This window comes from Python bivittatus, unplaced genomic scaffold, assembly GCF_059951505.1.
Source record: "Python bivittatus isolate LINGU-HERP-01145 unplaced genomic scaffold, Pbiv_v1 ctg000200_np1212, whole genome shotgun sequence".
NCBI classification, from domain to species: domain Eukaryota; kingdom Metazoa; phylum Chordata; class Lepidosauria; order Squamata; family Pythonidae; genus Python; species Python bivittatus.
The window spans coordinates 1,407,060-1,428,962 of record NW_028277040.1 but is presented as its reverse complement, the minus strand read 5'-3'; the positions used below and the strand labels follow the sequence as shown (position 1 = coordinate 1,428,962).

Genomic DNA, 21,903 nt, shown 5'->3' with positions numbered 1-21,903 from the left:
TGCTGAGGCAGATGTGGCCCAGATTTCATTTTACCTTGAAGGGAATCATTTCATAGGTTCCAAATAGCAATCCTGTTATTGTTATGCCTATTCTTTTCACAATCCTTTTGTCATCTCTTTTCCCATTAAATATTACTTTTAGTTAACTGGATGTGATGACATTGAAGTTAGGAGGCAAATACTTTTATTTTAATGAGCATATGTATCCCTCTAGAGTGACATTCAGTTAAAAGTTAGCCACTTTGCAAGAATACATTCAAAACTGCTGAAAGATTAAAAAGATGAACCTTATTATGAACTCCACTCCTTCAGTTGTAGAGGTGAGAGAGGAAGCACTGATTTCAAACTGATTTATTTTACAAGGTTATTGCATGTGGCCATGAGAAAAGGGATTATTCTGAGAATTTTGAATTTTCCTAAAAATCAAGATCCCTGGAATAATGGAACCATGCAATACTGGCACAATTGACGGATGAATCCAAAGTATATGTGAATAAACGTTATGATTAGTTAATCAGATTTATTGTTTGGTCATTAGCCATTACAAAAGTAAAATGCCTATAGAAATACAATATTCAAGATACTTGGATCTTATGAATCTTAATAAATCTGGCATGTAATTTAGCTAATCCTGCAAAAAATAACAATTTTATTTAATAAATTAGCATTATTATTAAAAAGTAAATTGTTTTAATAACTAGCTGAAGCAAATGAAATGTTTGTTATCCTGAACATTTTGAGATAAAGCACAACTGAATAAATGAGATGAAGCCTCACTTATTTCATCTGTGTTCCAAAACTACTGAATACTTCAGATGAGCTGCAGCATGAATTACAACAAAAGTGAGTTCTTTCCTTAAATTAAATTTATTGATTTTAATTCAGCAATGCCTCTATTATTACAGTACATTATGCCAAATGCAACTACTCCTACTGAAAAATAAGGTAAAATCTTCCTGTACAGATCCATTTTGCTATAAATGTCAGTCTCCTTAGTTAAATTACAGCCTTTTTGAGAAAAGAAATCCCTATATTTTTTAGAATGTATATAATTATGTAAATTAAATTCCTGTTGTTAAGTGTTATAACTTGGCTAGGCAATGCTTTAAACATGCTTAGCTATTTTACATAATAGATAATAATTTTTGTTACTGAATGTTTATGGTCCAAAAGTGAGACATAGTCTTCAATCAGATGTACACCCCAGAGATTTGAACTGGTTGTGCTTGCAGGCAAGACAAATCAAATAGAATAGAACAGAATTTTTATTACGGTCACGGACCAGAATTGCAAACAGAAACACATTAAAAATAAAAACAAAACAAGATAAAATATTACGATTGGTGGTGGGTTCATCGGTGATCAATCAAAGTCTGCCTAATTTTACAGGCAGTATAACAAAATTTAGCTACATTCAAGGAGACTGAATCATACTGATCCATTAACAACTGTACATTAAAAAAAAAAAACAGAATTTCCCAGGTGTTTTACCAGGTAAAGAGTTATAAGGCGGGTCCTTGAGTCCTTATAGAGGGTACAGTGTGGCAGGACAGGAGCTGTAGCTTCAATAGCTCCTTGTCCACAGGGACACAGTCTCGGCTCATAGGGGACTCTTTTGTATCAGCCCTCCAAAACTGCTGTGGGAGGAGTGTTGAAGCGTGCTAAAGTTAGTACTCTTCAGAATTTGGAAAAAGTTACTGTATGTGGTATAAGTATCTCGCTGGTTTGTAAAAAAGGACTTGACTCTGCAGAAAAACATTCTTGGGCAGAGCAGACTGGTCTTGTTGGATTTCCATTTCTTTAATATATTGTTTAAATGTGCTAAGTGCATGCTTATAACCCATCATTAAGAAAAGACAAGATGTTTAAGGTTTTGTGAGATTGTCCTGAACCATATTGATTTGTAATTGTGCTCAATAAGGAAAGATCTCAAACCTCTGGGTAAGAACAGTAACTTCAGCCAATGTGCTATGATGTAGGTTCATGCACCCATTTCGGCCTTGCCTACCTCCTTAAAACTACATTTGGAACGCAAGGGGCTACCTAGAATATATGTCAGATCTGCGATGTTCAAATCCTAATGAAGAAAAATCTCTTGAAACCCGAGTCAGGTTCAAAAAGAAATTCATTTATTGAGATGTACATGCATCTTCAAAGCATTGCTGAAGCTAAAAGCCCGTGCATTCCCAATCCACTTTTACCCTCACTTCTTAACCCCCCTTCTCTTTAGCCAGTTCTTGGTTCTCATGCTGGTACAACCTTGGACATTCCTGGCCCTAGATAACAGTCCATCTGTGTTAACGGTTTCGCTTTCCTTATTCCCCCCACCCCCCTACTGAAATATGGCAGAAACAAAGCAAGCAACTAATGAGCTGATAGACTGATTGCTGGAGGTTCTGACATGCCACCCCTCAAAAGAAAAAAAAACTTCAACGTTGGTTCTCGAAGACCTGCAATGAAACAAAGACAATAGAACAGAAATATATATATATATGCATACCACATTACTATTGTTTACAATATGACTTCACTTTGGCTTATCAGGATATTTTTTATAAAATTCTCTAATCAAAGTTGGGGCTTTCATATGTTTCCTAGCTACCCATTCAGAGAAAGACTTTGGAAAATGTTTCCATTGGACTAGGAATTGTATTTCGCCTTTATATTTCCTGACATCTAGTATTTCCCTTATTTCAAAATGTTGCTCACCCTCTATCATTACAGGTTCTGGTACTGGTGGAGCCACGTGCCACCGTGTTGATTCTTTATAAGGCTTCAGCAAGTTACAATGAAACACGGGATTAATCCCCCTTAATTATTTGGGCAGTTTGAGGTGAACAGTCACTGTGTTAATCACTGTTTCAATTTCAAAAGGCCCTAGATATTTAGGTCCCAGTTTCTTTGATGGTTGTAATGATTTCAAATGTTTAGTTGAAAGAAATACTTTGTCGCCTACTTTCCATTCCTTTTTAGGCGCCCTCTTTCGGTCTGCATATTTTTTGTAGCTTTCTCTTTCTTCTTTCATTTGCTCAACCCACTCGTCTGCCGACAATACACTAGTCCTCTCACAAGGAAGTTCGGGAATTGGCACAAAGTCTTGACCCGTGGCTACTTTAAAAGGGGTAAACCCAGTACTATCGTGTATGGCATTATTATAAGCCACTTTCATAAAAGGCAACAAATCAACCCAATTATCTTGTTGATGATTTACAAAACATCTTAAATATTGCTGTAAACCAGCATTCCTCCATTCACTTGCCATGTCCGTCTGGGGATGATAACTCGAACTCAGACCCTGCTTGGCTCCAATGAGTTTCATGAACATTTGCCAAATTTTGAGGTAAACTGAATCCAGCAATCACTGATTATTTGATCGGGGACTCCATGTAGGTGATATATATGTTGAATAAACATTTTCGCGAATTGGATCACTGACGGGATTGCCGCGTGCATTATGAAATGAATTTGTTTTGAAAACAGGTCCGTAAGTTTCCAGACTACAGTCCGCTTTTTGCTTTTGGAGAGATCTATAATAAAGTCCATAGCAATTTCTTTCCAGGGTTTGATTGGTTTCGCCACTGGTTGTAACAAGCCCATTGGTTTTCCCCCGTTTCTTTGCCATAGCACAAGTAGGGCAACTAGCTACATATTCGGCCACATCTTTTCTGATTGCAGGCCACCAAAATTGTCTCCGGAGGAGATGGAGGGTTTTTACAAACCCAACATGTCCAGCAGTTTTGTTGTTGTGGCCCCTTTCCAACACCACTTTCCTGGCTTCGGCTGGAACATAAAGTCTATTTCCCAGCCACCAAGCTCCATTCCTTTCTGCTAGGGAGTTTTTGTTCTGTAGGAACCACTTATCTTTTTCCAAATACGAATTTAGCTCTTTTAACAGTTCCTGTTCTGGCTCTTTTCCCTTACTTTGCCCTCTGGTGACTGCTGCCACTGCATCCTGGCAAATTGGAATAATTGCTGATACGACCTTCTCTCTCTGGCTGTTGTGTTGTAGCAGTCAAGAGAGGGCATCAGCTAAGAAATTCTTTCCTCCCTTCAATGTGAATTTAAACCGGTTGAAAAATTGAGCCCACCGGACTTGTTTAGGAGACAATTTCCATGGGGATTTCAACGCCTCGAGGTTTTTATGATCAGTCCAAACCTCAAAAGGTGAGTCAGCTCCCTCCAAGAGGTGCCTCCAATTCACCAATGCCCATTTTACAGCGAATGCTTCCTTCTCCCACACTAACCATCTCCTCTCCATTTTGGTGAACTTTCAGGATATGTAGGCACAGGGATATAACACCCCGTTGTCAATTTCTCTTTACAAATGGCATTCAACTATAATCAGTACACAGTCTTAAGGAGCCATCCTTCTTTTCCCTAAACAGCACAGGTGCTGCCAGGGGGGATTTGGCAGGTTCTATAAAACCTCTTTGTAAATTCTTGTCAATGAACTCCCTAAAGCCACCATTTCCTTCGGAGTCATAGAGTACATTTTTGGCATGGGGTATTTCACCCCTGCCTCCAGTTCTATTGTACAGTCAGTTGCACGATGAGGCGGCAGTTGACCCAACTTGGTTTCACTAAATACTTTTGCCAAGTCTCTATATACTGGAATTGATATGGCACCGTCCGAGCCTCCCTGGGCTGGGACCTGCGCACTAGTTGCCACCACCTCCGGGCCTGAGGTTTCAGCGGCGCTCTCCTTTTTTACAATATAAGTCCCATCCTGGAAAATCAGGCTCCTGGTGCCCCAGTCCACTTGAGGATTCCACTGTTCTAACCAGGACATCCCCAAGATCAAAGGGTGACCCACAGTTGGTGCAACTAAGCACTTTAAAATGTCTAGATGAGAGCCAATCCTCATCTAAGCCGATCATCAAAGCCTCCATGTAGTATTCAGTGGGTCCCCCCCAGCAGTAGATCCATCTAATTGTCTAAATACAATAGGTGTCTTTAATTTCTGCACCCTTAGCCCCAACCCATTCACCAGGACGGGGTTAATCAATTCTGCACCCAGAGTCTATTAAAGCTGTTAACTCCGCTTTGTGAGTGGTCCTCAGAGCCCTTATTTTCACCCCAACCGTCATGGGGCTCACCCGAATGTCCTCGTCATTTGAGTCTGTGTTCTGTATTCTGACAATATAGCCCTTAGGAATTTAGATTGGACCCTTTCAGGAGGAGTCTAAGAGGTATAAGGTCCTAGCTGGGCACTGAAAAGCAGTTGTGCATGAGCCTTAGCTGAATATAGTTTCAGTGTGGCTGGGATATGCTGTGCTCCTCTGGTAAAATGAAAGGATTGAATTGTGGCTACTGTTTTTTGAGCATTTTGTATAACATAATTTTGATGTGCACTGTGTTTGGTGGTGCTGTGGAAAACCATGCCCAAATATTTAAAATATTTCACTTGTTCAATACTCCAGCCATTTATCCTCCAGGTGTGGAGTCTAAGTCTCTTTGCAAAGATTAGGTTCTTAGTTTTACTATGATTGATTTCAGCTGCTTCCTCAGAGCAGTAATTGGCCGGAGCATTCAGACCTCATTTAAGTCCAATTAACATTGCCACATGTCTGTTTGCTGGTTTTGGAGGGAGGGATGTTCTCATTGATTTATTTTGGCCACGAGTGGTTTTTTGTCCAGATTTAACAGCAGGGGGGCTAAAATGCATCCCTGCCTCACTCCTCTGTAAGTTGGAATCTCATTAGTGTGGTGGCCTTGCATACTGCATCAAACTTTGATTCTAGAATTCTTATAAAGATTATGCATAAGCAACAGTAACCATCTATCAATGGCAGCATTCATAAGCTTAGTCCATAGCCTTGCTCAGGAAACTAGATCAAATGCGGACCTAAAATCAATAAAAGCAGTATATAATATTAAGCCTGTTTTAGATGTGTATTTTTTGGCCAGGTGTTGAAGTATAAGGGCATGTCCAGAGATAGAATGTCTGGTCCTGAAGCCCACTTGCTCGTCTGCCAATGCTCTAGGTCGATCCAGTCAGCTAATTTGTTGTATAAGTGTCTGGCCTAGAGCTTACTTATTATACTTAAAAGGCTAATAGGCCTATAATTAGCAGGCAGGTCTCAGGCGCCCTTTTACAAATGGGCACCATGACAGTTAGGGCCTAGTCCTCTGGGATTTGGCAGTATGATCGATATGAGTAAACAGAAGTCCACCATTCCAAATTATTGCATAATATTTCGGGAGTAATAAAGTCCTTGCCTGGAGCTTTACCAGGCTTTAGCTGATTTATAAAGCATCTTTATTTCAGCACTTGAGACTGGGGCCCAATTAGGGAGCAGGTTAGCATTAAGATTTAAGTTGAATTTAGGAGACTCTTCTTGTGCATATAATGCTCAAAAGTGGTCCTCCCAGATGCAGATAAGAGGTGGGGAAATGAAATGGGCCTGTCAATTGGGTGAGAAGCTATCAGGCATCAGAATAAAATGGGGTTTCTGGCTTGAGATGCTGTTATCAGTTGCTGCCAGGACACCCTATTGAATTCTGTTTTCTTCTTTTGTAATAGACTAGACAACCCATGACTCATTGACTCATCGTTTCAGATATATTTCCTTATGTAAACAGAGGAAGAGAATGACCAAGGGCAAAAAAACAGTGGGAGTATGAGCAACTTACAACTTGCTGCTGGCTTCCCCATTGACTTTGCTTGTGGGAGGCTGGCAGGGAACATCAGAAATCTTCCTCCCCCCTCCCTCCCCCCTCCCCTCCCCTTCTCTTCCCTTCCCTTCTCCCTCCCTCCCTTTTCCTTCCTCCCTCCCTCCCCATGTAAAATATAGGCTTGTGCCATTTGCCCTCCCTTCACCTCAGGAGAGCACTGGTGGAGCCTCCTCAGCTGACCCACCAAACTGCCTGCTACTTTGCTTGAGGGAGGTGGAACAAAGGGAGTTGCAGACCACAAGGAAAACTGCACCCTCACTCCTCATTCTGGCATGTCCCCAAGGGCCCCGTCCCTCAAGGGAGGAAGAGGGTTCACCTGTTGACCACCAGTGCCCCCCAGGCAGACCTACCTCGCCAGCAGGCATCCAAGTTGCTCCCTCATCCTTCCCTCAATGCCCACTGCTGTTAAGAGATTTAAAATTTCTGCCTCATTTCCAAAGCAGCCAATTGCCACTCACTGGTCAGGCCTTGCTGCCAGCCAACTGGGCGCAGGGGACCGAGAGTGGGAAAGAGGTTGGGGATACGCTCATGATGATCACAAGACCTGGGCTGATCACAGCAATGTGACAGCACAGCAGTGCTGAAGCAGCCACAGATTCCCCAAATTTCAATCCCGCAGGAGTAATGGATCCCGGATTTTGGATGCATTCTGTATGTTAGCCCATTTGAGGTACCTTGGTTCAAAAATTGTTGCCCTATGACGCACCATTTCACCCAGTTCAAGGTTACAGACACGAGAGTTTTAGTACTATATAGATGTTTGTATTGTTTCTTCAGGAGCATAAAGTCCTGGATGGAGTGCTCAGCTGGATTCTCTTTATATAAATTGAATTTCCTAATCAAATTACTCTTGGCCTCAAAACATTCCATGTCAACCCAGGACTGAGAGGGATAAGCCTTGCCCCCATGTTTTTTCTCTCTTCCTCAATATCTGATTGGAGAGTACTGGCTGGAGTAACTGAATCAGTTTGGTGAATGTCTGCAGAAGGGAATTCCCAGACCTCTTTTTAACTATAGTAAAGTGAAATTGCAATGCTGTTTCAGCAGAAGCAGCTGAGATGTTTCCTCATTGAGTGCTGAGGGACCAGCCCCAGACCACCCCCAGCATTAAGTCTGGTTCCAAAATTGGAGTAGGGTCTGTTTCTAGAAAGCAATTATCAAATGCTTTTATAACTGTGATACCTGGAGGATGGTCACTATCAAGTCAATTATCTAGATAAAATTTTTGTACAAAAATAATTGAATTCTATGATATTAAAGTGTAATCAATCGAGGAAGGTCTTGAATGGGAGAATTTGCCAGAAAAACCACTACTGATAGAGCCATTCAAAAGATATAAATTTAGTTTGTTAAATCTTTGTAATAAACACAGCCACTTGTAATCTCCTTTTGAATCTTTAGATTGCCGGGTTGAAAAAGGGGGGATTGTAACTAGTTCTGAAGGGTATTGGTGGAACTGAGTGAAAAGTGCCTTATTATTTACCCCACCCTTGCATTTAGGTCACCAGAAACTTACATAAGCAGAGGAACCCCTTTAATTAAACATATGGGTGCTTATGTGTGCTTCAGATTTGGTCCATAACCTGTTAAAATGGGACCTATTTTGAGAAAGTGGAAGACAGACATTGACCAATACTAATAGAGCATTATTAAATTTTAGCAACACAGACATTGCATAGTGCTCCATTGGGTCTAACTGTATAATGTTTGAATGTACCTTAGTTGAAATCTGTCTACTTAGGCCACCACACAGTCTACCTCGTCCTGCTCCAGGAGTTGCTGCTAGTAAAAAAGACTTATACCCACTTAAAAACAAGCTGTTATCTAGCCAGGTATCTTGAAGCAGGAGTATGTCAAATTCAGCAATGTAATCCATGAAAGCAGAATCTTTGGATTTAGCCTTCCAGCCTGTGATATTCCATGAAAGAATTGTTAGGGTTTTAGAGGTATCCAAATGTCAATCTGAGTTCCCAGTAGTGGTCATTGATCCTCAAGAATGGTGGGGACATAAGCTGGTTCATACTGTTTGGTGTTACGTTCAGCTGTCAGAGAATGGGTATATTTTGGGGATCAAAGAAAACAATATCAATATCAGAAGAGGCAATTCCAGGGATGGCCTGAGACTCAAAGGCAGACTTCTGTTTCTGCATGGTTGCTAATTGCCAAGATAAGAATTCTTCTCCTTTGTCAGTTGGATCTTCAGCATCCCCATTTAGCCCCCACAATGATTTATAAGTATTTTTGAGGGGATACAACTGGGGAGTTACACTATAGGAGGGTATTGGTGTTAAAAGCATGCCTGGATCCAAAGAAGGCAAGAAATAAGCCTTTTTCTCAGGGTCTGTATATTTTAGATTCTCTAACTGATGTAGCATTTTATCAAGCTGCAGACTATCAGGGACTGGATTTGACAAATCAAATGAAGTTTAATTCAGATGAATTGGAAGTCTTGTTAATCTAGCTCTAAATAAATATTCTGTCCTTATATCAAAAACTAACAATTAATTATAAGTTTGAGTAAAAGAATGTAAAAGCAAGTTGTCTGCATAAAATAAAAGAGATTTCCATCTCACACACTTTTGAATGAAAGTACTTCTCACCTAGCATACCATATGGCCCCCAAAAAGAGATCAAATCCTTGCTTAATTTCTCAAATGATTAGGCAGTTTGAGAAAAAGACACTGAAGTTAATAGTAGTATCTTTGGAAAAATGTTGTAGAGTGAAGACTGAATTTAGTATAGTAAATGGTTATCAGTTTTTATCTCCAGCATTTTGCCCAACAAAATTTCTCTGTCTATAATATCAAGCACTATTTTTAAAACATGAAACAAGGTCAGGTCTCATAGACAAGAACAAGCCTTTATTAATGGCCTTTAGGCTAGAAAACACTACATAGAACACATGCACCTAAAATTATAGATAAGAATAAAAAGTAGGCATAAACCACAATACAATAACATGACTATTAATATAAAGATAGTACAAGTAATAGTAGCAGAACCAAGATTAGCACTAATCTTCAGTTGTAGGTGGGATGAATAGAATAAATAGAGGCACAGAATCGGGCAACCTGGGAAGATCATCAGAGTCCTTGTTAGACAGAAGCAACAAATAAGCATTGAGCTCAATGTCAGGTTACTTCTTTAAAACGGAATAGATAAATGTCATCCAAGTTCCCTGTAAAAAGAGCATTAGAGGAGCATGTGGCTCAGGGACTCCATGGAGCCATCCCCACATGGGCATAGGCACTGTTGAACAGGGAGGTTTTTATAACAACCCCCAGGACTGTGAAGGGTAATGTATCCAACCCAACACAGTCAGGCCCCATAAATAATTTATTATATAAATTACATTTTCAAATTGCTTGCTAGTTTCTTCTAAACACTTCCTTACTTGTTTGATGAATGACTTTGGAACATTACTAAATACAGTAGCATTTTCTTTGAACAAATAATTAATAAAACATATTGCGATTGTCCTATGGGGGCTGACTTTTGGTGCACCCTGTATATTGCTAGCCCTTCTTCACTGTCCCATATTTGTATATTTGGTGATTTAGAGCAAAGCTTATGTCCAGCTTGGAATAATTACTCATGAATCCAGTTTGTTCTCTATAGCTCATGTCTCATTTAACTAGTATCTAACATGTTTTAGCACTCTGCTAAAAGGGCTTCAAAGTCAATCCAAAATGTTGTTTAAGAGCATGTGGTGGCATGAACAAAGTAGCTGTCTGAAACTCCTTAAAGCAATTACATCTTTTCCCAGGACTAAGCCCCATCTTGAGTACTGTGTCTTGTTAGAAGCACCACACTTTAAGGAGGATTCAGGCTGGACCAGATTCAAAGAACAGCAGGAAAGATGATTGGAATACAGGTAGTCCTTGGTTTATGACCACTCATTCAGCACCTGTTCAAACTTGCAAAGGTGACCCATCCTCGGAGTTCCAGCTGTCACAGCATCCCTGCGGTCACATGGTTACCATTTGCAACCTTCACTGCCAGCTTCCGACAAGCAAAGTCAATGGGGAAGCCAGCAGGAGGTTGCAAATGGCGACCATGTAATGTCCTCACTTAGTGACCTGCAGTGATTCACTTAATGATGACAACTGGGACTGCCAGAATTGCCCTCACTAAGCAGCTTGGGCATGTGATGATGACTTTACATCCGTGTTGCTTAGCATCCATGTTGCTTAGCAACAGCAATTCCGGTCCCAACTGCTGATGTAAACTGAGGACTACCTGTATAAAAACTAAGCCCTTTGAAGACAAATTGAAGGTGATGAATATTTGTAGCCTTGAGATAATACAACTGAGCAACGATACGATAGCATTCTTCAATAGCTGAAGGGATGAGTTATAGGAAGGCAGATTCTGTATGAATGTTAAAATATTTCTGTAATAGTTCAACAGTGAAACTAATTATCCAGAGAGAATCTAATTCATTGGATTGTTTGGGAGGAGGCTAAACTTTATTTCCCTGTGGGATATTTTAATCTGAATTTCTGTAGTGCACAGGGAGCTAGACTTGATAGCCTAAATAGATCTTCCCACTCTCTGAGTCTATAACTTCATGGCAGTCCCTGCTCCCCCACTTCTGGAATCAAATCTGAAGCACTGCACAGTCCTAATATATTTCTCCTATAGTGTCAAACTTACTGAGTCCTAAGCCAGTGAGGGGTATATAGACTACACTTTGAATTGAGCCCAGTACTTCAGAAGCGTCTTTAAAGATCACTTTTGTATGGTCCCATTTAGCTGCCCCTCTTAACAATTCTGCCTCAGCTGTGTCTGGACTATCTTTAAGGATAACTGTATATTAAGCAGATTTCAGGTCATTAATCATGAAGTTATTAAGACAGAGGCCAGGCAGAGTCAAAACTGGCACACCAGGTAAAGTGGAGCAGAGGCCCTTTTCACCACTCAAGCTACCTTTGCTTCTCTTTGGAATCAAAGAAAGCCCCTGCCCTACCAGTTATGCACCTGTTTCCTTAAATGGGATAGCCAAAATGGAAAGCAGGGTTCCCTAAAACCAGAGCGAGGTTCCTGAAATGACTATTCTACATCTACCCAAATTCAGAATGCTCTCTAGATCCCTCTCAGGAAGGGATAGAAAAGTTTGCTGAACCTTATAAGCCTCAACACCTCATTCTTACCAAAAGGGACTGTTGCTGAGCAAAATGAAGTACTGTGGCTGGGCCTTGACAATCTAGCAGCAGGTCACTTTAGACTATATAAAACAACACAGTTGTTTTCTCTGTGGTTTTGATGGCTGAGCCTTATGGTGAATATACAATACTAAATAGCTGCTTCTGCAACATGCCAGCATTTTAATAACTCCACCCACCAGGCTTGTAGGTCTTCTGCTGCCATTTTTGCGATACACCAGGCCTTAAAACTATGATTCTAGGTGTAGCACACTCTCAGGAGCAATATGCCCTCTTAGTTTTGGTAGATCTGTTCTCCAAAACAGTTCATTTTGATTCTACCGAATGCTACCACCAGCCTGGGGGACAGCTCAAATGTTCCTCAAACATGTGTTCTGCTTAAAGAGGCTGCCCAAAAGCACAGTATCAGCCTGGTGTTATCAATTTACAGCCTGTTTCTGGCATAGTTTACTATCATTCTTAACTGCACTTGTCCATCACATATGTTTGTCTAATGGACAAACAGAATACATAAATATGACTCTGAGACAGTGTTTATATTGCTACATAAACTATCAGCAGGATAATTGGTTACAACTCCTTCCATTAACTGAGTTTGCTTTCCAAACAGTACACGTGTTGATTCTACAATTCCCCCTTCAACATTAGTTATAGTTTTCACCCTTGATCTTTCCCTTCAGTGACATTCCTCTCTTCTCTCCTACTTTAAGTTCCTGCAGAGCTGCAAGTGGTATAGTGATTTAGTGAACAATTTAAGCAGCCCAAACAGGCATACCCAGAAGCTGCAGATTGTGAAACATACCCACAGGTTATCACAATCCAGTAAGCATTTATCCCAGCAAGGCCAGACAAGACAACTAAGTGCCTGATTCATTGAATATTCATTGAATTACTGCTCAAGTTAACCTAATGGCCTTCCACCTTTAGTTACCTTTATTGCTTCAGATTTATCTTGTTTTCCATATTAACTGGAATTTTAACTGATCTACTGTCAGGAAAAGTCTGAAGTGACTATGTTCCTACACTGCTAGCCCTGCATTGAAGCTTAGCATTTCAATTCTTCTCAGCAGAGTTCATATGTTTGTAGGCAACATATGTAAGTAAACTCATTTTTTGCCATTTGTATGCATACTAAGCACCAACCTTATTTCAGGTGTTTTTTCAGTTTTTGCATTCTCTGAAGTTAAAGAGCTGACCCTCTCTTCCCTCTGGGGATTGCCACAGCTGTTTCAGCTACAGTGTTGATTTCCTGCCCTCTAACTGAATTGTTCAGAGGCTTTCTTATATCTTTCATCCAGTAAAGTCTCCTATCTCCTCATGAAGCTTATCCCTTGTTCTTACCTCTCTTACTTTACAACCATTTGAGCTGATGGCAATGGTGGCTCTGTGGTTTCTTAGCATGAAAGTAGCTTTTCTTCTGCCCTTAAGGCTGATCCATTCTACTTCCAATTTCATAAAGTAACTTTGAGACTTAGTATTATTTTTGTATCTAAAGCTGTCCCTAGTTTCTACTTGGATCAGCCTATTGGACTACCTGTCTACTTCTTATCACCACAGATACCATTGAACATTCCTTGGATAAGCAGAAAACCTCCCTGAATAGAAAGTATGCATAACTTTCTTTCAGTGAGCCCAAAGTCTGTTCCCCTGCTATGCAGTTCCTTTAAAAAGCTTGCTGGTGCCTTCACAATGCATTGCTTTATGGATGACTGAGCCTAGGCCACTTTATTACTAGTAAAAGAGCAAGATATGGACAGATACAGGGACATTCCACAAGGACTACTGCCTTATCTGCCATTTTCTCTTAGGGAATAGCATTTCAGGAATTAAAGCTATTTATCTTCCAAAAATACTATATTCATGCATAGCTCAAATAAAAATAGTGATTGGCACGTTCCTGGTCACTTTACCCATTTGGCCCAAACCAAGCCTCTTAGATTTGTCATTTGTTAATCTGACATTATTACAAATCAGAAATGAAAACCCATTAGCAAAAAAGTTAAATCTGTCTTGTGTGGGAGTGATACACTGCATAACTAAGAATTTTTTCACTGTTGGAGAACAAACAAAACTCAATCCAATGACCACTTTCTGCCTGTTTGATCTGGACAGTAGGAATGCCTATTAAGGGGTTCTCTGTGGGAGCTCCCTTCCTACGAAACAGCATCTTCACTGGGCAAGGATGGCTCCCGCTCTCATTGCCTTCCAGAAGTCGGTAAAAGCCTGGCTTCTCCAAAGGGCATTCAGGAATTGGTGTGGAGCCATTAGTGTGTATGTTAGTTAATGTATTAATGTATTAAAGAACTTGTAGTGTATTGTTGTTGTTGTTCTATTATTTTTAATGTCTGTAAACCTTTCAGATTGAGCTGTAGATAAATTGCACAAAATAAATAAGATCACCTACCAGAATTATATTTGGGGTATCTTAACATCAAATCCAGGAGATTTAAATTAACAGTCCGTAAATTAGAAAATAGTCTTGAAACTGGAAAACAGACAGTAATTAGCTCCTTAAAGACTCTCAGATATAATTGGACTGGTCCTGAAAACCCATTCACAGTACCTGGGTATTCCCCAGTTCTCCCTTTACTTCTTGGCTGCCATTTCCTACTTTTGTCACTTGTTTTGCTTAGGTCCATTTGAACACAATTCTACTTTGAGGAGAAGACCAAAGCAAAGTTGAGGACCATCACCTTTTACCCTCCTACCATCTTTTCACAATGAGCTCATCCCTTCCTTTTACTAATGAATAGGCAAAAAAGCCCACTTTATTGCTTTCAACTTCCCTTGCTAACCTAAATTTCTTTTGAGCATAAGCCCTTCTAACTTTCCTTCTGTCAATGTTAACTACTTGATGGTACACTTCCTTGAGTGATTGCAATCGCCTCCCACATGTCCTTTTAAATTCTTAGATCAAATGTTTCCTAAGCTGACCCCTTTTTTTTCATTGGGATGATGTACAATTGTACTTCCAGTATCTTATTTTAGAAACACTCTCAACCCTCCTGTGCTCTCTTAAGCCTGAGGATTTGTTTCCATGGGATCCCCACTAGTATTCCTCTAAAGGTGTTGAAATTGGCTTTCCTGAAATCTATTCTGCATGTACCAACATGTTCCAGTTTCTTTTTATCTTGAACCCCAAGATGACATGGTCACCTACTCCCAAAGTCCTTACTGCTTTTACCAACTCAGCTAGCAATTTCCTGTTGTTTAGCATCTGATCTAGGAGAGCCAATCTCATTGTCTCTGATTTTATGGAAAATAAAACACTCAGCCAAGTTGGTTTTCCAACAGATGTCACAGAGTTTCCTACCTATAATTATGTGCTTGTTTTTGAATGATTCAGTATCCTGCATATCATTCCCTGTCCCCTTTCCAGTGCTTAGTGTTATGCCATTTTTCAGGTGCTTGATGCTTGGTGTCACCCTTTTCTCCCTACTCACTGCCTACTCCCAAATTCAGTTTAGATCCCTCTAGATCAAGTGTGCAAGGCATATTACAAATACATTTTGTCTAGGGATCCCTCATTCCAGAAATGCATTGAGATGTCAGCCCCACTATGTAAACCAGTCCAGAAAATCAGCTCCTCAGAAAGACCAGATCTACACTTCATTGAGATTGGCAATAATAGCAGAATCTTGCATGTCTGACTGTGCTGTACTTCCCCTCCTTCCTCTACTCCAGTGGATCAAAGAGGTGTTTGCCTGAGCCACTTCTGAATATTATCTAGTTTCCCAAGACATACAGAATGTTTCAGTACCCTTTTGCCTAGGTAATGCTTTTTGCATGTTTCTATCAAGGTCACCTCCCTTATTCTCTACATCTGTGATGAAAGAAACCAAGCAATTCCTGTGGGCACCATCTGCATGATTCATTTTTAGAGTTCTTTCTCTTCTTGGGCCATTTTCTTTGACAAGAAGGAGTGAAGAAAATGCTACCTGTTCCCCCAGCATCCTCCTGTCTAGTGTCTTCAAGACTGTGTGTGTCAATAGATCTGGATATTTGTCAATGGGCTTAAACAGTCTGGGAGACTTTCCATCACATCCCTAATTTATGCCCCAGGAAGGCTGTCCAGTCAACAAATTGCCACTTCAATGTGTATGTTCCAGAGACAGATTGTGTGACAAGTTTGTACTTGTACAACTTGCACATGTTATCACTATTGACCAATGTGACAAGTCACATGGTGGTATTGTAATAGAAACTATTACTCATGGAGGAAGCACATTTACTTACTTACTTATTTTGGTTTAGGGACACATTTCTTCTTAGGTATAAAGCTTAGACAAAAAATGTAATTTAATTAACAGAAATTACATGTCTTTGAAAAATTGGGATCAGAACATGATTAATTATGCAAGTAATGCTAATTCACAGCATCCTCACAGACGCAGATCTGTTACACAGGTTCCCTATTCACTGCATCACCAACTTGAACAGCTTGAGTTGAGCAGTTGAAGTTGTTGGTTGGCACTTGAAAATCATCCCAAAATTTGTTTGGCCCAGGGAGTCAATTGACTTCCAAGGGTCGATTTTATAGTCTGCTGCTAAGCTTGCCAAACTGTTGTCTTTTCCTCAATCCAGACAGCTTGTTGCCAAAGAAAGCGGATGGCTTCTTTCCCTGTGCTGCTGTCCTGCTGCTTTCCTGCATGACAGAGCTCTGCTTGGATTATTTTCTTGCCAATCATTTCCTTTCTACCTACAAACTGTCTAAGGTCTGGCTTCCCAAAGTGATGCAGACACATCACTTGGTGCCTACCAGGCTCCATACCCCACTTCCTGATTTTTAAAAAAGATTCTTATACATTTTAAAAATTAAATGGGAAGTTGCCAAAGTGTAAAGCAAAGGGCCAGCCTCAGGAGTGTTTCTCTGCCCTTCATATCCCACAGAAGGTTTGTTCCCTTTGGAAATGTGCCCGGATACCAGTAACAAAAATAGGCTAAGATGTTACAGAAACTAGAATCAATGGCAGAAAGCAATATCATCAGTTTACTTACTGGTAAATTCATGCTTTGTGACATGCCTTTCCCATGATGACAGTCATTTTGGAGAATGCCCATGACAAATTCTCAAAATTCCAAATGTACCCACTAGCCAGAAGATTAGCAGTGCATGGCCTAAGGTATTTGCCAGCTTTTAAAGCTCTACAGCCAGTAAAAGCCCACAGAAGCTGAGTGCAATTCTCACATGCAGATAAGGATGTGATTGCCTCTTGCATTATTGTACACAAAAAATCCTACAATCAATGACATCAGAGAAGTGGGAGAAAGGAAGTATCTTAGAATTATTTCATATTCATCTTTTTTACTCTTGCTTGCAACTTCAGGATGACCAAAGGAATGCAGTTATTCAAAATGCTTCACAATGATTACAGATGAAAAACTTTCAATTAAAAAATGCTGTTTCAGAGAGGAGGGCCTTTCTTTTACTTAAACCTCAGAGATAATCTTATATAGGTTGCCCTCTTTCTTTATGGGAGCTCTGTTCCAGCCAAATCAACACAGATAGCAAGACCACAAATAAAACAGAAAATATACTTTTCCTGTGTGTGAAAGCCCATCAGTCATTTTGCTTATGCAAAATGAACAAAAATATGTCCAAAGCCATGGAGACATGAAACATTTGCCATGGAGATCTAAGATCTAGTATGCATTTTCTAATCGTGGATAGGTGAAACCATGGATAAGGGTGGTTATCCTGTACATTATCTTTAAGATTATAATTACACTGAAGAATAATATAAATAAAGGTTTACAAAAGTAGTTTCTCTTTAGGGAAACTCAAACACCTTATCAAGTTGCCAAAGATAGAACATTCTTAGAAGAAACAGATCTGCATTGCAATATTAAAATACTTTGTACATTTACATTGTATGTAAGAGAGAAAAACATGCCCATTCAATGCGCTTGTTAATAAAATTCCTACATTCCCTCTTCATAAGAAGAATTTTCTTTAAGTAACACCTGTGTATTTCTTTGGGAGATTCAGTTGGGAATTAATTTAGTCAAGCTGTTTCAGTCAGTATTTAGTGCATAACTGTTTGAAGTGCCCATCTACAAATGTAAAAGAAAGCAATCTTTTCTTTTCATTTGTTAGATTTTTATCCCACCTTTTGTTCCAGATCTCGAGGCAGCATACATAATGCTTCGACTTTCTATCTGTCCTCACAATAACAACCCTGTGAAATAGTCAACAGTCAACCCTGTGACTGTCCTAAAGTTTCCCAGAGAACTTCCATGGATTTTCTACTCTATTACCTTGGATCAGTCCTTCTTCTCTCTCCTCCTCCCCCGAATTTAGAGCAAATATCCACACTCCCTCAGTAAAAAAATATGCCACTATCACAAAGCATGATTGAAAGAGGTAAATGAAGAAATGGATAAGATATGCAGGTCAAAGAGGTTTACAGCAATGGTGATAGAACCAGTTAGGAGAGAAAGGAATGGGATGGAATCTTCCCTGGCACAGGAGGAAAAGGTAGTTCTGAAAAGCCTGGTGTCCAGAACTGGATATAATACTCAAGGCTAATACTCAAGGCAGGGTCTGACCAAAGTAGAATAGAATGGAGCAATCACTTTCCATGATGTTGAACATACACTTCTGCTAATACAGCCTAGCATTTCATTTACCTTCTTTAGAGTCATATTACATAGCTGGGTCATATTCAGTTTCCATCCAGCTGCTCTTCCAAGTCCCCATCCTGTAATTGCATTTGATTTCTGTTTCCTAAGTAAAAAAAGTTTGTACTTGTACTTGTCCCTGTTAAATTTGATTCTGATACTATAGCTTATTTTACCAACCTATAAAGATTCTTTTGAAATTTATTTCTGTCTTCAAGGATATTAACTATGCTATCCAATTTTTTATAATCTGCTAATTTGATGAACATTATCTCTTCAAATCATTATTGAAAAGTTGAACATTTATTTGTTTGTTTGTTTGTCAAATTTATATAGCCACCCATCTCATAAAACAAGTGGCTCTTGTTTTAGATGACTTAGGATCCTTGTGCCAGCCTACTTGGTACCTTTCTTCAATGCAATGAGGAACCATAAGGAACACTCTTTCAGTATTATTTCTGAGCCAGCTATATGTCCGCTTGTTTTGCCACCTAGACTAACTAGATTGCTAAGCAGCATGTCATGGGATACTTTGTCAAATGCTTTGCTGAAAGCAAGGTATATTATATTTATTACATTCCTATTATCTACAGAGAAGCTACTTGATCAAAAAATGATATAAGATTAGTCTGGCAAGATTTGTTCTTCACAAATCCATACTGACTTCTAATGATTACCTCATTGTTTTTGAGACGCTTACACATCAATGTCTTTATGTTCTGCTAGAATCAAGGTCAATATCAATGTGAGACTAACTGGTCTGTAGTTTTCTGGAATGTCCTTTTTTCCTTTTTTTTAAAATAACTTTATTAAAATTTTAAGATAAAGAGATAAAAGCTAACAAGAACTAATAATTAAAACAGAAAGTACTGTAGAGAAGAGAAAAGGGTAAAGAATGAAAAAGAAAAGAAAGTTAAAAGTGCAGAAAGAAAAAGAAATACAAAAGAAAAATGACCTGACTTTCTTTTACAACATATATGTTAAACACTTACTCTAAGTTTACAACATAACTTTCATGTTTTCTATTATCTACTATTATTTCTAATCATCAAATCTATATATCAGGATTTAATTTTCTTATGTTTCATGCAAAAAGTCTAAAAGGGATTTCCAATCAGCATTAAAATTAATCAATGTCTTTTCTCTAATAAAAGTTGTCAATTTTGCCATCTCAGCCATCTCAGCCATCAACTTCACCATCCATTCTTCCACTATAGGTAGTAGCAAATCTTTCCACAGTTGTGCATATAAAAATCTCATATTTTATCATATATAAAAACAAAGATGCAAGGAACTGTTTACCCATTAGTCCCAAAATAAATGTCTCTGGTTTCAATTGTATATTAGTCTTTAAGATCTTCTGAATTAATGTATGCATTTGAGTCCAAAATTTTTTAACTTTTTTGCATGTCCACCAAACATGATAAAAAAGTGGCCTTTTCCCCCTTTTTGAAGAACAGAACAGCATTTGCTTTTATCTAGTCATTTGGCACTTCAGGTCATCAGCTATTTCCTTCAGTACATAGGATGCAATTTATTTAATCCTGGAGATTGAAACTCATTCAGACTAAGTTTTCCAAGACCATGTTTCTGTAAGTTTCAGACTTCAGAACTGTCCTTCACAATTTCCTAATAGAACACATATTGGGGCGGGAGGACAGGGAGTGTTGAAAACTGAAGCACAGTAGGAGTTGAAGGGCTCTGCTTGTTAACTTGTTTGCCCTTTTCGTTTCCCTTTTTATTTTGAATATACCTAAAGAATCCCTTTTTATTCTTAGCATTTTTTACTACCTTCTGCTCATTCTGCATGTTTACTTTCATGACACGAGCTCTACAGTTTTAGATTAGCTATACGCATTCTGGCCCTTCCTGTATGTGTTCTATTTTGGGGTCTTTTCTAAGCTTTTTGTGTAACCACACAGGCTTGCTTGCTTGCTTGCTTGTTTATTTATTTATTTATGACTTTTTTTTTTTATGCTGCTGCACTCCAAACAACTGTGAGATTCTCTTTAGCTGCCCTCCAACTTTTCCCTATCAGAAATCTTTGCACTTGTACTTTTATTAATTCCTTTTTAGGAACTCCTACCTGTCTTGAGCCCCTTTTCTCACTAGCTTCTCCTACCATGGATTCCTAGTTATCACTGCTCCGAGTTTATTAACATCCATTTTTCTGAAGTCCAAATAAATTATTTTCTGAAGGTCGAGATTCTATGCCAAATTTTAGTCTCCCTTAAAATCAGGAACTCCAGTATTGTTTGGTCACTTCCTCTCAATGTTCCTCCTACTCTTCTCTATTGATTAGTATCAAGTAAAAAAAATAGCTTGTACTCAGAATAAAGTAAAAAAAATAGCTGTGTTCCTCCACCTTCCCAAGGAGAAACTTGTCAGCAAGACAATTGAGTAATTTCCTGGAAGAACCATATTTGCCAGGATTTGTCTCTCAATGGATATTGGACTAATTGAAGTTTCCCAACAGTATGAATTCATGCTTCTTTGAAAGAGCTGCAGTTTGCTTTTGGAAAGCATAATCCACATCTTCTGCTTGGTTGAGAGCCCAGCAAGAGTACTGGGGTCTTTTGTCCCTCCATTTATAACCCAGATCCTCTCTGTAGCTTTGCCAAGTTCTTTCATTTTATTTCTGATCAGGAATGAATCTTTTAAACACACTGTGCAACTCCTCCTCCCTTTCTATTACTTCTCTTTCTTTTGAACAAAACACACCCTTGGGTTTACCAAACTTTAGAAGGGATAGGGGTAGAGGGTAGGGAAAGAGAATTCATAGGGCTGTTGGTTTCAGTACTGACCATAAACTCTATGCAAACACAATGATGTGTTATTTTGTCATTTATTAAAAGCTGTAACTATGATCATGATTACAGTGACAGTGACAGCCTCAATATCCTTGGTATAGGGTTTAAATTGTGTGAGCATGAGTGAAGTTAAAATGCACAGGCTATATACAATAATACATAAATTCAGAGCACTCCAGATATTAGGGCTTTACTGCTCTAAATTATCAGTTATTTTTTACCATTTCTGAAAGCTGAGTTTGCAAAAATGAAAACATTAGGTGCATCCTTCCGTTTTTACGGGAGAATGCTGAACAAGAGTGAAATCAGTATATGGAATTCAGCTACTAACAAGTGAGAGCTCTAACAAAAGATACTTTTAGAGGGCTTCTGTGCAGGATTCCATTTCCACTCACTCTCTCCCATGGTTTTCTCTCTCCTTCCTCTCCCCAAAAATCAGCCACTTACCTGTAACCTCATTCAGATGTTTAAATTATTTGGAAAGTAATGTTCACCAGAGCAAAATCAACATGTTAACAGAAGCTGAAGAATTTAATTATCCAAATTTCAAGCCTCGAAAGTGAAGGCAATTAGCCAGATATACAGTAGCCAGGGAGGCATGAGTCTAAGAAAGGGGATGGCAGGGGAGGGAG

General features: G+C 39.2%; 1 protein-coding gene and 1 long non-coding RNA gene across 8 annotated transcripts in view; one reads left to right on the top strand and one right to left on the bottom strand.

The window, feature by feature from the left end:
• The window catches only part of SPAG16 (sperm associated antigen 16), a 336,494-nt gene that overhangs the window by 289,486 nt on the left and 25,105 nt on the right, over positions 1 to 21,903 (top strand). The gene's annotated exons all lie outside the window — the stretch shown is intronic.
• Positions 2,004 to 21,903, bottom strand: part of LOC148216522 (uncharacterized) — a 128,035-nt gene continuing 108,135 nt past the window's right edge. For all 4 annotated transcript variants that reach the window (XR_015795171.1, XR_015795172.1, XR_015795173.1 and 1 more), the window contains one exon: positions 2,004 to 2,450. This is a non-coding gene — a long non-coding RNA (uncharacterized LOC148216522). The remainder of the gene's footprint in view (positions 2,451 to 21,903) is intronic.